The sequence below is a fragment of the Serinus canaria genome, chromosome 24 (assembly GCF_022539315.1).
Source record: "Serinus canaria isolate serCan28SL12 chromosome 24, serCan2020, whole genome shotgun sequence".
Classification (NCBI taxonomy): domain Eukaryota; kingdom Metazoa; phylum Chordata; class Aves; order Passeriformes; family Fringillidae; genus Serinus; species Serinus canaria.
This window is the reverse complement of record NC_066337.1, coordinates 4,403,563-4,418,972: the sequence shown is the minus strand read 5'-3', so window position 1 is coordinate 4,418,972 and position 15,410 is coordinate 4,403,563. Positions and strand designations below refer to the sequence as shown.

The 15,410-nt window shown below is 46.0% G+C and overlaps 1 long non-coding RNA gene across 3 annotated transcripts in view; it reads right to left on the bottom strand.

The window, feature by feature from the left end:
• LOC115484460 (uncharacterized) overlaps positions 1-4,574 on the bottom strand; it is a 133,836-nt gene extending 129,262 nt beyond the window's left edge. For 2 of the 3 annotated variants that reach the window (XR_007779499.1, XR_007779498.1), the window contains exon 1: positions 4,133-4,574. This is a non-coding gene — a long non-coding RNA (uncharacterized LOC115484460). The remainder of the gene's footprint in view (positions 1-4,132) is intronic. The other variant, XR_007779497.1, reaches the window with a different exon arrangement.
• Between the last annotated feature and the right edge of the window lie 10,836 nt (positions 4,575-15,410).

Genomic DNA, 15,410 nt, shown 5'->3' with positions numbered 1-15,410 from the left:
GCTGGGGACAGGGAAGGTGGGGAAGGAACATTCTGGATGTTCCCAGGGGTGTTTCAGAGGAGCCTCCAGGGACCTGCCCTGCTGTTCCCTGGTTCTTCTCAAGGACCAGAGGGGGATGATAATGCACATTTCTGCCTGAGGCACCACTTGCAGTTTTCCCCTTACACTTCTGCTCCAGACACGAGCAAATGCCGTTTTTAATGCCTCCTCCAAGGAGATTCCACGTCCTCCTCTGCTGCAGCTTCCTCCAAAATAATCATCCCTGCTCTTCCACCTCCCTGAGCCCTCCCACATGGAGAGGGGAGAACACCCCAACAACCACAGTCTTCACCTGCAGAGCACATCCAGGAATGTGACTGTTCCTAAATCCCATTCAGGATGCAGGAATGACCCCCCCCATGTGGGGCTGCTTCCCTCATCCCAGCTGCCCCTCTTTCCCAGGGTGTTTCAGATGGATCTTGACATCCTGATCCTCAAAATGCTCTGAGAAATGCCCATCTTCAAAAAAAGAAAAGAAAAAAGAAAAAAAAAGAAAAAGGGAAAAAACCTGAAAAGGAAAAAAAAAAAGGAAAAAGAAAAAAGTGGAAAAAGGGAAAAAGAAAAAAAAAAGGAAAGAAAAAAGAAAAAGAAAAAGAAAAAAGAAAAATAGAAAAATGCAAGAAAAAAGAAAAAGAAAAAGGAAAATAAAAAAAAAAAAATAAGAAAAAAAGAAAATAAAAAAGAAAAAGAAAATAAAAATAAAAAAAAAAATAAAAAGAAAAAATAAAAATAAAAATCAATAAAAAATAACAAAATAAAAAATAAAAATAAATGACAAAATAAAGAATAAAAATAAAAAATAAAAAAATAAAAAATATTAAAATAAAACAATATAAAATAAAAATAATACAAAACAAAAAATAAAAAATAAAATAAAAAATATGTGTGAGCACTGGGAGGTGCCTGAAGTGCTCCAGAATTCCAAGAGCAGGAGCAGCCCTGCAGCTCAAGGAGATGGGATCCAGCCCATTCCTCTCCTCCAAATTTCACCTCTGCCTCTGGATTGTGGCTGGATTCAGATTTCAAATTTTTGCTCCATTTCAAAGAGCAAAACCATCCATGGAACTTTGGAGGGACACACGAAGGTTTTTTCCCCCTATTTAAATAGTCCCAAAAGCCCAGGATTCAGCCCAAAAACGGAAGACAGAAAATGAGGTTAAGCCCATTTGCAATGGTTTGCTCCACTCTGGAGGTAAATGCAAGCTGAGAAAAGGTAAATGAAACCTTAGAAAGACCTGGGCCTTTCCAGGAACTGTGGAATTCCCCTCCCTGGGTTTAGAAATAAAGAAGGATTTAAATGCAAGCAGCAAACAGGAGCAGACTTGCCTTGGGAATACCTGGGGAGGTGGAGGAAGAAGCAGATCTCTGTCTGAGGATGGAAACAAAGGAGGACAGGAGGATGAGGGGATTCTTGGATCCATCCTCATGGAATGGAGCTGAGGGTTTCACATCTCAGCTGAAGGTCTTGGCTCCTCGGGCCAAGAGTTCTTTTCTACTTGAAACATTTGCAAACCTACAAATTGCAAACTCTCAGCCCTGGGGAGGGAAATTGAACAATCACAAAATATTTCCTGTGTGAATTGTAATTTTACACGTGAAATGGGTTTGTACAAAGCTGGATCAGTGAAACTTGGGTACCTGCAAAGGAACAATGGGGATCTCAATGTTCCACATCACAGGTGAAAGTCTGGTTATGGTTAAAAGTGGAAAAGTTGTTTTCCAACTCCAACTTTTTCAAACCTACAAATTGCAAAATTTCAGTGCAAAATTTCCTCCTGGGAAGGGAAATTAAATAATCACAAAATATTTCCTGTCCTGAATTATAATTCCCACATGAAATGGGTTTGTACAAAGCTGAGTCAGTGAAACTTGGGTGCCTGCAGAGGAACAATGGGGACCTGAGTGCTGCACATCACAGGTGAAAGTCTGGCCTCTACGGACCAAGAGTTTTTCTTCACTTCCAACTTTTTCAAAGCTACAGATTGCAAACTCTCAACCCTGGGGAGGGAAAATAAACAATCACAAAATATTTCTTGTCCTGAACTATAATTTTACACATGAAGTGGGTTTGTACAAGGCTGGATCAGTGAAACTTGGGTACCTGCAAAGAACAATGGGGATCTGAGTGTTCCACATCTCAGGTGAAAGCCTGGTTATGTGGACCAAGAGTTTTTTTCACTTCCAGCTTTTTCAAAGCTACAGATTGCAAAATCTCAACCCTGGGGAGGGAAATTAAACAATCACAAAATATTTCTTGTCCTGAACTATAATTTCCACTTGAAATGGGTTTGTGCCAAGCTGGATCTGTGCAATTTGGGTACCTGCAGAGGAACAATGGGGGAGGCCACGTTGTTTGTGCCTGGATGAGGACAATGGCTCTGGGATCAATCTCAGGCACCACAAGTCTGTGTTCAGCACTCACACAGGGATGTGCAGCTTTGCAGCCTGGCTTTATTCACCTCTCCAAGCACAAGGCATTTCTTTTTCCCCCATAAATATGCAAAGTGCCTGACAAAGGACCCTCCCCATTTCCCAGGAAATGGAGGGCTGGAATGGCCAGGGGGAGAGAGCCCCGTGGCCCCACCGTGTCCATCTGCAGCACCACCACCCCCAGCAGGCCCCCAAATCAAAAGGCAGAGACATTTCCCCAGCCTTGCCTCATCAAAACCTCCCTTGGATCCCAGGGGGTGCACGTGGGGAAAGATCAGAGAGCTCCAGCTTTGGGTTTTTGCAGATTCCTTCTGCCTGGCCTGGCTGCTCGCCGTCCCTGCCCGGGCTCCAGGCAGGTAATCCCAGTGGGAATCCCCCAGGAGATCCAGCAAAACCCCCTCCTCCTCTCCCCCTCTGCACAGGGCGGGTTCTGCAGAGGTTTTTCAGCAAAATTGGTGGAGTTTGCAAAGATATTTTCCACTCCCAGTGCTCCAGCCAGGAGTTATTCATCATACCTGCTATCCCTTGTTTCCCACTGAGACCCTCTGCATGGCACAACTCCCAGTTTGGAACAGCCAAATAATAAATATACAGCTTTTAAACACAGGGATTTCACGTTTGCACGTGTCTGAGTCATTTTCTTCAGCTTCTAAAACAAATATCCAAGTCTGTACCCACTCCTCAAACACACAAAATTAAATCCTAACTTTTGATAAAGCACATCGCTATTCCCAAGTGTATCCCAGGACAAAATTTAACACCAGGAGCTGCCAAATGTTTCTGACCCACTTCAAACAATCATTAACTACAGGCAGTTTCTAATTATTTAAGTCCATTTCACTTCTTATTCAGTGGTCATTTTGTTTCTTGGCCATTTGGCCTACGTTCAGCAAAATCTCCATTAGGCAGCACAAAGTCTCACAAAAAGAAGAAAAATTCTCTTTTCCCATTCAAAGGTTGGGAATATTTTCAATCCTGGAGAGACAGGAGTTCTAAATATGCTTTTAAAAGCAAAAAGGTAGAGAGCACTTAAAAACTGAAAAACTTAAAAAAATTCAGCCACCGAGTCAAATTCAGTGATCAACTCAAATTGCTTTCTCTCACCTCTCTGCTAAAAGTTTTGCAATTCCTTTTTCCAGAAAGAACTGGAAAATGTATGAAAAGGCAAAAGCCATGGATGCTGGACTGGGAGCAATCACATGAACAAGCCACAAGATTTGCTTGATAACACAGAGTTTATTATTCAAGAACGAGTCTCGTTTTCAGCTCAGGCAGAGGGCGGGGAGAGAAAGGGGGGACCAGGCTGTGAAAGCACACGCTGGAAGCCCGGGATTGCATTCAGAGGGAAAAGGAGAAAGAGAAGAAAAAGTAAAGGAAACAAAACCTCTGTTCTATCAGCAAGTCGACTTTGCAGAAGTTCAGCTCAGCTCCCAGCCAATTTGGGCTGGTTTCACTCAAACCGAGTTTACCTTCAGCAGAGAGAATCAACAAGCAGAGAACTGCTGAACTTTTTTTTTTTGTGGGTTTTTTTTTTTCTCTTTTTTCCCCCCCAAAAAAGTTCAGCTGTGCTGGAGATGGGAAGGGATAGAGGAGAGCAGAAACAGGGGAGTTCAAAAGCCACAAAAGCTGCTCGCAAAGTTCCTCTGCGCCCCCTCGTACTGACCTAAGCAGTCTTCGCTTCACAGGTAGCAAAGTTTTGTCTCCTTCTCCAGGGCGAGATTCCCACTGGCAGGAAAGCATCAAAAGAACATTGTTTGCACTCCTCTGAGGAGGAGGGAAGGGGAAAAAAGCAGCCCAGGCAGGTAGGGTTTCTTCCTGAAAAGTAAATCCGGCGTTCTGGACCGAGTTCAAACCAGGCTTGACAGGCAGGGCAGAGGAGCCTCTTGCAGTGAGCATGCTTCGTCCTGCACTGCCTGCACACTTAATGAACATTACTTCCTTCCCAGTGGTTACTCCTAGCAGAAATCCACTCCCCCTCTTTGAGAAGTGAGGAATGCAGCTGAAACCAAAGTCCAGAAAACATGCCCGGCACCCAGACAAGGCCCCACGGATCAATAAACTCAGGTTGTGACCCGCAGGTCAGTTTGTCAAACAGGACATCAGGCTGAGTTTTTTCTACACTTGGTGGAGTTTGCTTTATGCCTCAGCTAATGCTGCTCGCTCCCCAGAGAAAATAAAACTGGGCTGCCTTTTAGAGAATGATTAAATGCTCCAATAACAGATGGGAATTCTCTTTCCAATCTTGTCTTTCCAAACCTGCTGCAAAGTGAGGGAAGAAGTTGTGCTGGTTTTTTGTTTTTCCAGACTGAACTCGGTTCTTGGACTCCTGAACAAAAGCTGTTTGAATTTGTCGTAGGGAAGGAGTATCTGGTGACTGGAAAAAAAAAAAAAAGCAAAAAAAAAAAAAAAGCTCCTTTTATTTAGTTAGGGTCTAATCCTGTTCCGTTTGCAATCACATGGAGTTTTGTCATTACCTCCAGTGGGAATAGAGCTGGGGTTTTAGATTACAAATGCTTGCAGGCAAGAGCTGTGTCTACTCCAGTGACCTGCACAGGCCAGACTGGTTTTGGCACTTCCATTTGCAATTTACACCATTGCTGTGCCTGAGCCCTGCGCTGCAGCAACCCCCCCTTCCCCAAATTCACAGGGAATTGCTGAAAAGAAGCAATTTTGCAAAATTGCATGGGTTGTTTTTAAAGGTTTCCATTGTATTTCCAGGGTTTTTTCCACTTTGCTCTCATGTCTCAACTCTCCTCCGCAAGAGGAGCAGAAATTTTGGTCCTGGAGTCTCTGCTGGCTCCGTCACAGCCTCCAGGGAAAAGCCAAATGCAGGAATTAAAATGAAATAAGACAGAATATTGTCAGGGTGAGGAGCCCTAATCCCAGTCACAACTGCAGGGGACATCACACATTTAAAATGGGTTAAAACTCCTCCTGAGCCCGGAGTGTGAGCAAAGCCAGGCTCCAAGGGCTGCAGGTCCTGCGGGGAGCAGCACAAACCCCGACAGAAATTACATCTCTGGAGCCCAAAAGGCCTCGGGACCAGAGCCCCAATTCAGCCTGCAGACTGTGACAGTGCCCAGGGGACAGAGCCACACCAAGCCAACTTTGCTCCTCAGGGCAGCCAAGTGATGTCATTCCTTTACAGAATTGTTTCCTTGCCCACACTTCTCTGGTTTCCCTCGTTTCCTTCGGGACCGTGGAAGGAAAAGTCCAAATCCTACGTGACAAACCCAAGCTGTGCTGCACTTCCAGTGCACACAGAGCCTGAGGAGGGTTTGGAAAGCCCCAGAGAAAGTTTTGGGTTTGGAAAAGCAGCCATGGCAGGCTAATTAAACACAAATGCAGCCATCAAAAAGATTTTCTCTTTTTTTCTCTTTTCTCTTTTCTCTTTTCTCTTTTCTCTTTTCTCTTTTCTCTTTTCTCTCTTCTCTTTTCTCTCTTCTCTTTTCTCTTTTCTCTGTTCTCTCTTCTCTTTTCCCTTTTCTCTTTTCCCTTTTCTCTTTTCTCTTTCCCACTTCACATCCCAAAGTTTCCCTTGCTCAGGAAAGTCCCTCAGAGGCACAAAGTCCCTAACAGGGGACTTTCCTAGCAGGCAGCTAAATTGGGATTTTATCTCCTCTGGACCATCTCAGGAGCTTTTCTGGGATGTGCCAAGGGCTAAAATCAGGTGTTTATTGATGTCCATGGAGAGCAGGGGGACAGGGGCTGGAAGGATTCACCCTGAGCTCTGAACTGATAACTCAGAGTGGGGATTTCACACATCCTCGTGTCCCTCAGCTCTTCAGAGAGTCCTAAAATGGTTTTGGTTGGGAACAGATTAATTATATTAAAATTTTATATTCTTATATAATATATATATATTGATATACTAGATATTACATATTATATAAGTATATATGTAAAATACATATTTAAATAAACATGTCTATATAGTATTATAAAATATATAGTATATAAATATATCAATAGAGTCTATACTTCGAAAATAGAATAAGATAATAATATAATATAATATAAGAAGAATATAATATAATATAATAGAAGATAATATAAATAAGTAAATAGATAAATAGAATAGTAATAGAAGAGATAAATATAGAAAAGATATAATATAAGATAATATAAGATAATATAATATAAATAATATAATATAATATAATATAATATCAATATAATATAATATAATACAAATAATATAATATAATATAATAGAATAGAATAGAATAGAATAGAATAGAATAGAATAGAATAGAATAGAATAGAATAGAATAGAATAGAATAGAATAGAATAGAATTAATATCAGCCCTTGAAGCATGGAGCCAAGATTCTCATCTCCTCCCTTCCCGAGGCCGCCTGCAAATCCCACAGCCAGGCTGAGGACAGAGCCCACCCAGGCCCATCCATCCAGCAGGAACACCCATTGTTCCTCCAGCTCTGCCACTTCCAAGGAGCACCAAACCTCCTCCTCCTCCTCCTCCTCCTCCTCCTCCTCTCCCGGAGCCAGCAGCTCCAGCTGGGACAGCTTTGCCTCCCTCCTGTCCCCTCAGTTCTCACGGATTCCTGCTCTCCCTCCTGACTCCAGAGGATTCTGGATCCCTGCCCTCTGTGCTGTGAGAGCTGAACCGTGGCCGGGCTGTTTCCAGCATCTCCCTTGCCTGGGGCTGCAGAGGGATCCCATGGGATCCCATCCCATCTTTCCAGCCCATGTCAGCAGCAGGCAGGGCTGCGTGTGCCAGCCCAGCCAGCCCGGCCCTGCCTGCCCCTGCTGCCCTGTGGCCCCTGGAGGCACCACAGAGGGAGAAAAGTGCATTTCCCGAGGGGTTCTGCCTGTGTTCCCTTTGTTCTCAGCATCCAGCCTTCAGTCCTTGGTGGGAAAGGACAAATTGAAGCAAGGCTCTCGAGGGTGGGGCTGGGGTTCTGCTCCTCTCAGCTGTCATCTTGGCTTCTGGCTGCTGAAGAGCTCCTCAAAAAGGCTTTCAGTGACTCAGAAACCTCAAATCTCTCTGTTTTCAGCGGCAGTTGGGCTCTGGGCTCCTGCTGGAGCTGCAAAAAGCATGTTCTGTTGTGAGTGTCTGGAGAACCATCCTGGCTTCTCCACATCCAACAGCCCTGGGACAGGCTCTGGGAGTTTGGGGCTGGGATGTGACTGCAGTGACCTCTGGAGCTCTGGGATGGGTGCAGCTGGCCCTGCTGCTCCTGCCAAGCTCATTCCAGCCTTGCACGGGCAGCAAAAGGGACCCAGGAGACTTCATGGCTGTGGACAGGACAAAGAACTCAGCCAGAGCTCAGATCATGTCAGAGAACATAGAAAACCAGAGAACACTAAAAACCAGAGAACACTAAAAACCAGAGAACCCAGCCAGAGCTCCAGAGAACACTAAAAACCAGAGAACACTAAAAACCAGAGAACTCAGCCAGAGTTAGATCATGTCAGAGAACACTAAAAACCAGAGAACATTAAAAAGCAGAGAACTCAGCCAGAGTTAGATCATGTCAGAGAACACTAAAAACCAGAGAACTCAGCCAGAGCTCAGATCATGTCAGAGAACATAGAAAACCAGAGAACACTAAAAACCAGAGAACTCAGCCAGAGTTCCAGAGAACATTAAAAACCAGAGAACTCAGCCAGAGTTAGATCATGTCAGAGAACATTAAAAACCAGAGAACATTAAAAACCAGAGAACCCAGCCAGAGCTTAGATCATGTCAGAGAACTTAAAAAGCAGAGAACTCAGCCAGAGCTCAGATCATGTCAGAGAACACGAAAAACCAGAGAACTCAGCCAGAGTTAGAACATGTCAGAGAACACTAAAAACCAGAGAACTCAGCCAGAGCTCAGATAGTGGTGTGTCCCCAATGCCCCCAGGAGAGAAGGCTCCAGGAGATCAGATGGACCAGAGAGCCAAGGATGCCATGGAGGGACCTCCAGAGCTGATGCCAGAGGCAAAGTCTGACTCAAAGGGACTTTGGGGCTGTTTCTGTTGGGAATTCAGTGAAGGAGATCAAGATTGCAAATCCTGCTAAAGAGCTCCAACCCCAGCAGGCAGAAGCAGAGGGAAGAGAAGGAGTGGAAGGGTGTGATGTGCACAAAAATGTGCCAAACTATTGCTCTATTCCAGCTTAAATCAAGAAGAATTTACTGCATTGATTTGATGGAGCCCTAAATAAGAGCAGCTGGCACATTTTGCAGGGTGCAGCAGGTAACCCAGACATGTTTAATGCTAAATTACAAAAAAGTTGGACTTTGAAGATGGTGCAAGGACGGAGCAGGAAGCACAGCAGCTCCCAAGGGTGCCCCAGCATCCCCTGATCTTCCCCACAACTTTGGGCCAGGCACTTCCCATCCCTGATTAAAAGTGACCAAAGGTTGCTGTGATAAAGCTGAGGCAGCAAATAATGCAGCAAAGATGCAGCCACAGAATTCCAGGGGGCTCAACTCCGTTTAACAAATTAAATTAATGATGATTTCTTTTTTTCAGTGTCTCGTTGTAGGGTAATAAATGACAGCAGGCATTTCCCTGTGACAACCTCTGCTTTTATATTCCAGGAAAAATAAAGTTGATGGGAGGAGGAGAAAAAGACAAACTGCACAAGCAGCAGCATTGAGCTGGGGGAATTTAATTTTTCTCCTCTCTCAGGAGAGAGCTGTCTCAAGGCTAAATGTTTTGTGTGCACAGGTACATGTGATAAATACTCGTGGAGAGATGTTGAAGTGCAATTCTTCTGAAGGAGCTGAGCTGCATCACTTGTGCTGCATTCCCAACCTGAAAAGAGCTCAACTTCAATAAGACATGATACTTTAAAAGAGAAGGGAAGAGAAGAAAGGGAAAAAAAAAAAAAAAGGGGGGGGGGAAATCAAGATTTGTTTGTAATTTCATCAAATACACACCCCCTGCCTTTTCAAGCCACTGCCTGCTTGCTGATTTATTCCAAGGACTCTCCTTTCTTCTCAATATCTCCCTTATCCTTTCTTTGCCTGTTGGTAACTTGGCTTATCCCATTTAAGCAGTTTGCAGGGTCAGAGTGAGTGTCAGGGGATGTTTGTCTTGTGTCCCATGAATTTAAAAGTCCCTTGTCCTGCAGATGCTGCTGTCCCTGAGGCTGCATCACCCCCTTAACTGTGCACCACACACAATACTTTGGTTTTGGGTTTTTTTTTTTTTTATGTTGTGTTTTTTTTTTATGAGGTTTTTTAGTGATTTTAACATTTTTTTAAGGTGTCTGGGTGAATACACACAGCTCCAGATCACCACAGCCCTGCCTTGAGCAGTGAAAGCTTTTCATTTGCTGCAGAGGGAAATGCAATAAATACCCACAGCATCTCCAGCAGGCAGGACTTTGTCTGGTGTTTACTTGGAAACCACTCTCAGATGTGTTCCTGCCATAAACCCCTCATTGTAAAAGACTAAAACTCTTGGTATGGAGTGCTACACCTCGTGGTAAAGTGTTTGTAGCCTTTTAGTTTTTTTTTCTTTTGACTTTTAAACAAATAATTGCACGCAAACAAGGTTTAGAGAAACAAATAATAATAAAGAAATCACTCCAGACTGCTTCACACATTTCTGCTGGGGGTTTATTCCCCTGCCAGCATGCAGGGAGTTCATGCAATTAAATTGAAATTATTAATGAATATAACCTGTGCAGCAGGAGAGAAAGCCCAGGGATTTCATGTGCAATTTCAGGAGTTTGGGTGCTGCTCTGCCATCCCTGCCCAGGGAGAGGCTGCATTCACCTCTCTGCTGAGCCACCAAAGCACTTTGGGTCTCTCAGACAGAGAAAATGCTCCAAAACACATTGCAGAGTGGGATTGAAAACAGATTTCTGCTATGAACTTCTGCAGAAATTCATGATAAAAAATGCACAGACACTTTGAATGCAGCGCCTTTACAGACAGGTATTTATAATTTATATATTTGGGAACACAGCTTCCTTCAACAATTAATCTTTTTATTTTGCATTAAACAGCAAAGTAAATTTATTTTTATTTCAACAATTAATTTTCAACAATTTTCCTTTGCATTTAACAGCCATGGGGCAATGGAATGCAAGTGCTTGGAGCAGGGCTGGCACCTGCATTCCCCCTCACCAGTCCCAATCCATCCCTGCAGGATTAAGGAGTTTTCTGGTGCCCAATCCCAGCCTGGTGGAGAGGGCAGAGAATATCAGAGCTGAACAGGAAGATCAAGGCAGAAAACAACCACAAGGAGCATCAGAATGCAGGATTTCTCAGCCATCCCCGTGGCACAGGAGCGAGGCTGGGCCCTCAATCCAAGCAGTTCTACAGAACCCAGGCTGGGTCAGCAATTGGATTTTCTGCTCCCCCCTTGATCCTGCAGCATTTGCAAAGCTGGAAGATTTTCCAACTTGAGTCCCTTTTTCCTCTCCTGGTCCAGTGACCTTTCAGATCTCCCTGCAGAGCCCAACCCCTCCACACCCAGAGCACAGAGCCAGCCCCAACCACAGCCTCAATAATTCCTAAAACAAGCAAAGAAAAATAAATTCAGGGATAAATCCCTGCTTTCCTTCTTTATTAGCAGCTTATCCTCCTTCTGTTCACAACTTCCAGGGGGAAATAATTCCCAAGGGAGCCTCCTTGAGCCCCCCTGGCTCAGCAGGGCCCTGGGTTTCATGCATTCTCTGCTTGGGGTTATGGAGGGGAATTCATGGAAATGATGGAAAAACTCCTGAGGAATCCCAACTTCTGACTTTGTAACACCCCAAATCCCTTGTTCCCACTCACAAAGGGGGTTTGCAGTTCTGTGCTTGGGGTTATGGATGGGGATTCATGGAAATGATGGGAACACCCCTCAGGAATCCCAACCTCTCCCTTGGTAACACCCCAAATCCCACTCACAAATGGGGTTTGCAGTTCTGTACTTGGGATTATGGAGAGGAAAACATAGAAATTATGGGAAAACCCCTCAGGAATCCCAATTTCTCACTTTGTAACACCCCAAATCCCACTCACAAAGGGGGTTTGCAGTTCTGGGCTCAGGGTTATGGATGGAAATTCATGGAAATTCATGCTGGGAACAGCCCTAAGGAATCCGAGCTTCTGACTTTGTAACACCTCAAATCCCACTCACAAAGGGGGTTTGCAGTTCTGGGCTCAGGGTTATGGGTGGGAATTCATGGAAATGATGGGAACACCCCTCAGGAATCCCAGCCTCTCACTTGGTAACACCCCAAATCCCACTCACAAAGGGGGTTTGCAGTTCTGTACTTGGGATTATGGAGAGGAAAACATAGAAATTATGGGAACAGCCCTAAGGAATCCCAACTTCTCACTTGGTAACACCCCAAATCCCACTCACAAATGGGGTTTGCAGTTCTGGGCTCAGGGTTATGGATGGGGATTCATGGAAATGCCGGGAACAGCCCTGAAGAATCCCAACCTCTCCCTTTGTAGCACCCCAAATCCCACTCACAAATGGGGTTTGCAGTTCTGTGCTTGGGGTTATGGATGGAAATTCATGGAAATTCATGCTGGGAACATCCCTGAGGAATGCCAGCCTCCAGCAGCAGGCTGGGCAGGCTCAGCCCAGGCCCCACACGCCGTGCCGTGCAGCAGGGCGGGCAGGACGGGGAGAGGCAGAGCACTCAAAGCTTCTCCTCTCCTTTCTCTCCCAATCTGTGGAAGTGAGGGAGGCAGGGCCAGCTCTCCCACAGCTCCTGCTGCTCTCCTGCCAGCTGGAAGGAGACCCAGCTCTTCATGGGTCAGAACTCCCCAGCAATGCTCCAGTTTCCAGCTCGTGTCTCCTGAGATGCACAGCTCCCCCTGTGAAACTCAGGCACAAAGCAGGGGAAATTGGGGCTTGTTTAGGGAGTTTTGGGGATTGTCCAGGGACTTTGGGGGATTTTCCAGCACCAACACATCCTGGAAAACCAGGATATTATGGATAACACCTCCCTGCCACCTCAGGCTGAGCCCTGGAGCTGAACCAGCAGCTTTCATCCCCAGCAGGTCCATCCCTGCTCCCCCCTCACTCATTCCCACCTCCCTCCAGCTCACCTTGGACATCATTTCCTTCTCACCTTTCTCCATTTTCAAGTTGCTGAGCAATAGAAATGTTTTAATAGCCATTTGCAATGCTTGATTGACTCCACAGTTTCTGAGGAGGTTTCCTCATACCCCAAGCTCCTCTCAGTCCTGTCTTGCTGGTGTTTGTAACTCACAGGAGTTCAGCAACTGGTTTAAGAGGAAGCAGCTGGTGGGTGGCTGACAGGGAAGGAGCTCCCACATCTCAGAGCATGGAATGCTTCCATGGCAGGACAGAAGGGAGCTGCAGGTTTTGGGTGAGTTTGATGGGATTCTGCTCCTGTCCCTTCCTGTCCTTCCGTTTCTTTCTTGATTTCTCTGTTTCTAAAGCCACAGGTATGAGGAGTTCATTGGTACTGCTCCATTCATACAGAAATATTTCTAGATTAAATCAGAAAATCATTTCCATTGGAAATGATCCATTTTCAGGAGCATCCAGTCCAACCCTTCACCCAGCACTGCTGAGCCCATCACTAACTGTGTCCTCTTTTAAGGGAAAAAGGCCAATTTATTGCTGAGAACCCTTTCTGCCATGCCCTAAACGCTGTTATTGTTCCTCTTGCGTGGTGCCTGCAGTCCTGCTGTGAGGCACTCTGCAAACACAGAATTAAACCCAGACTGGGAGGGTTTGCAGTGGCCTCAGATCCACTTTCTGTTCAGCGTTCCCTCTCAGGTGTTCAGAGGAGGCTGTGCCAAGAGAAAGGCAGGAAACTCTGGGATTTTGGGGGCTGGATGTGGCCTTTGGCCCAAGCACAGGCAAGCAGGGAAGACCAGGATGCTGCCACTGCCATTGGAACAGGAGCAGGCAGTAAAATCCTGCTTCTGACCCATTTTCCCTCAGCCTCACCAGCCATCAAAGCCAAATCCCTCCTCCACTGCATCCTTTTTTCTTGTTGATGAAAAGATTCAAGATTTCAACTTTTCCCCCTTAATCCCACCCTCACGGAGAATCAGAGGGAGCTTCAGTGCCAACATCACCCTGACAGATCCCAGGCATCCCAGAAATGGAAGAACCAGGAATGTTTGATGCTGCAGAGCCCCTCAGCTGCCCCTGGCACATCCTGGGGTGTGCACAATGCTCAGCCCTCCAGGCAGGGATGATCTTCAGGCACCAAACCCTGCTGGCCTTGGTCTCCACCTGCAGCACTCATTTCATCCACTGCACTCTGCAACAAGTTCTGGAAAGCAGGGCTGGAAAGCCAGGAAATGAATTAAGGAAAGGGTTTGAACTTGTGCTGGAGAGGGAAAGGAATCCTGAAGGAGTTACATGAGAGCAGCCAAAATTTTAAGTTCCTAAACTGCACACAACAGTGGGGGAAAAGGAATTTTTATAGAAAATATATTCCAGTTCAATGTTCCACAAAGCTGGAAGCAGTTGATGGGATTAAACACTCCAGAGCCTCCACAGAGAGATGGTTACTCCCATACCATAATAATATTAACTAATATTATTATAATATTAACTCAGCCATATTTTTATTTCTTTATGCCTGATGTTAATTCAGGGACAATGAGCACACCAAGATTTGAACCTCACAGGGCAGAGGGGAATGGGAACCCTGGAGAAATGACTCAGGGTTGTTTCAGAGCTGCTGCAGCAATGCTCCATCCCAGTGAAATCCCTTTTCCTTCACCAAAAGTTGGCATTTCCCTGAAATTGTTGTGATGACTGAAGGGTGGAAGTTGCAGGGCAAGCTGCAGGATCCCCCCAGATAAAAGACATCCAAGCATGAGTTTCACTGGGGAAATGGGGCTTGTTTAGGGAGTTTTGGGGATTGTCCAGGGACTTTGGGGGATTTTCCAGCACCAACACATCCTGGAAAACCAGGATATTATGGATAACACCTCCCTGCCACCTCAGGCTGAGCCCTGGAGCTGAACCAGCAACATTTTCATCCCCAGCAGGTCCATCCCTGCTCCCCCCTCACTCATTCCCACCTCTCTGCCCTCAGCCCAAACTCTGGAGTTGGGAGAGAAAAATCCAAACTGACTTGGAAATGGGTGTTGGGAAGGAAATGGGCTCTCCCTGAGTCACAGCAGGGCCAGAACTCATGAGCAGCTGGGGAGGAGAAACCAGCGTGCTGAGCCCCACAAAACCCCAGAGCCTGGCTGAATTCCAGGATATTTGGGTGTGGGAGCTCAGCCCATCCCTCCTGATGTCCAGAGCTACCCAGAGAACCCTTGGGGGGCTCGGGAGCCTTGGAATGTTGCCAGAAGCACTTGGTGGATGGATTTTGATCCATCTGGGGATGTGCCACCTGTGTATGAGGAGATGGAACCTGTGGGAATCACTGGGGTGTGAATGGTGAAGGGAAGACACAATTATAGGGTAAATCCCAGATTTTGGGGTTTGGTACAGGGGGGTTGTGGAGGCAAGATGGAGGAATCAGGGCGTGTCACAGGGCTCTTCTTTCTTCTCCTTGTCATCCATCTCCTGCTGTGGTGTTGGCACTTGGGGATTGGTCTGGGGTGAGGGTGCACTTGGTGACGAGGGTGACAGGTATTGGGGATAAAAGGTAAATCTGATATCCGTAGTTTTTGTTATAAAAGATGTGCCCGCCTTGGGGGTGGTCAGAGTGCCTTTGGCTGCCCTGCTGGTCAGATCCAGGTCGGGCAGAGAAGGGACTTTGTAGGTAAGAAACAATAAACAATTCTGAAGACTGAAACACCCAGAGTGCAGACTCATCTTTTGAGGCCCAGCGTGCCAGAACCATCCTAAGGGTGTGTGGGAGCAGAGATGGACAGCCCAACCCCATATTGGGGATATTTTTGCCCCCAGTTTTTCACAAGGTGGGGATCCGAGCGTGCCACGGAGCCCACCCCGAGCTGGCCTCACAGGGAGGGGAAAGCCAAGCCCAAACTCAGCACAGCAGCAAAGAAACCTCTCTGGGCCAGGGGG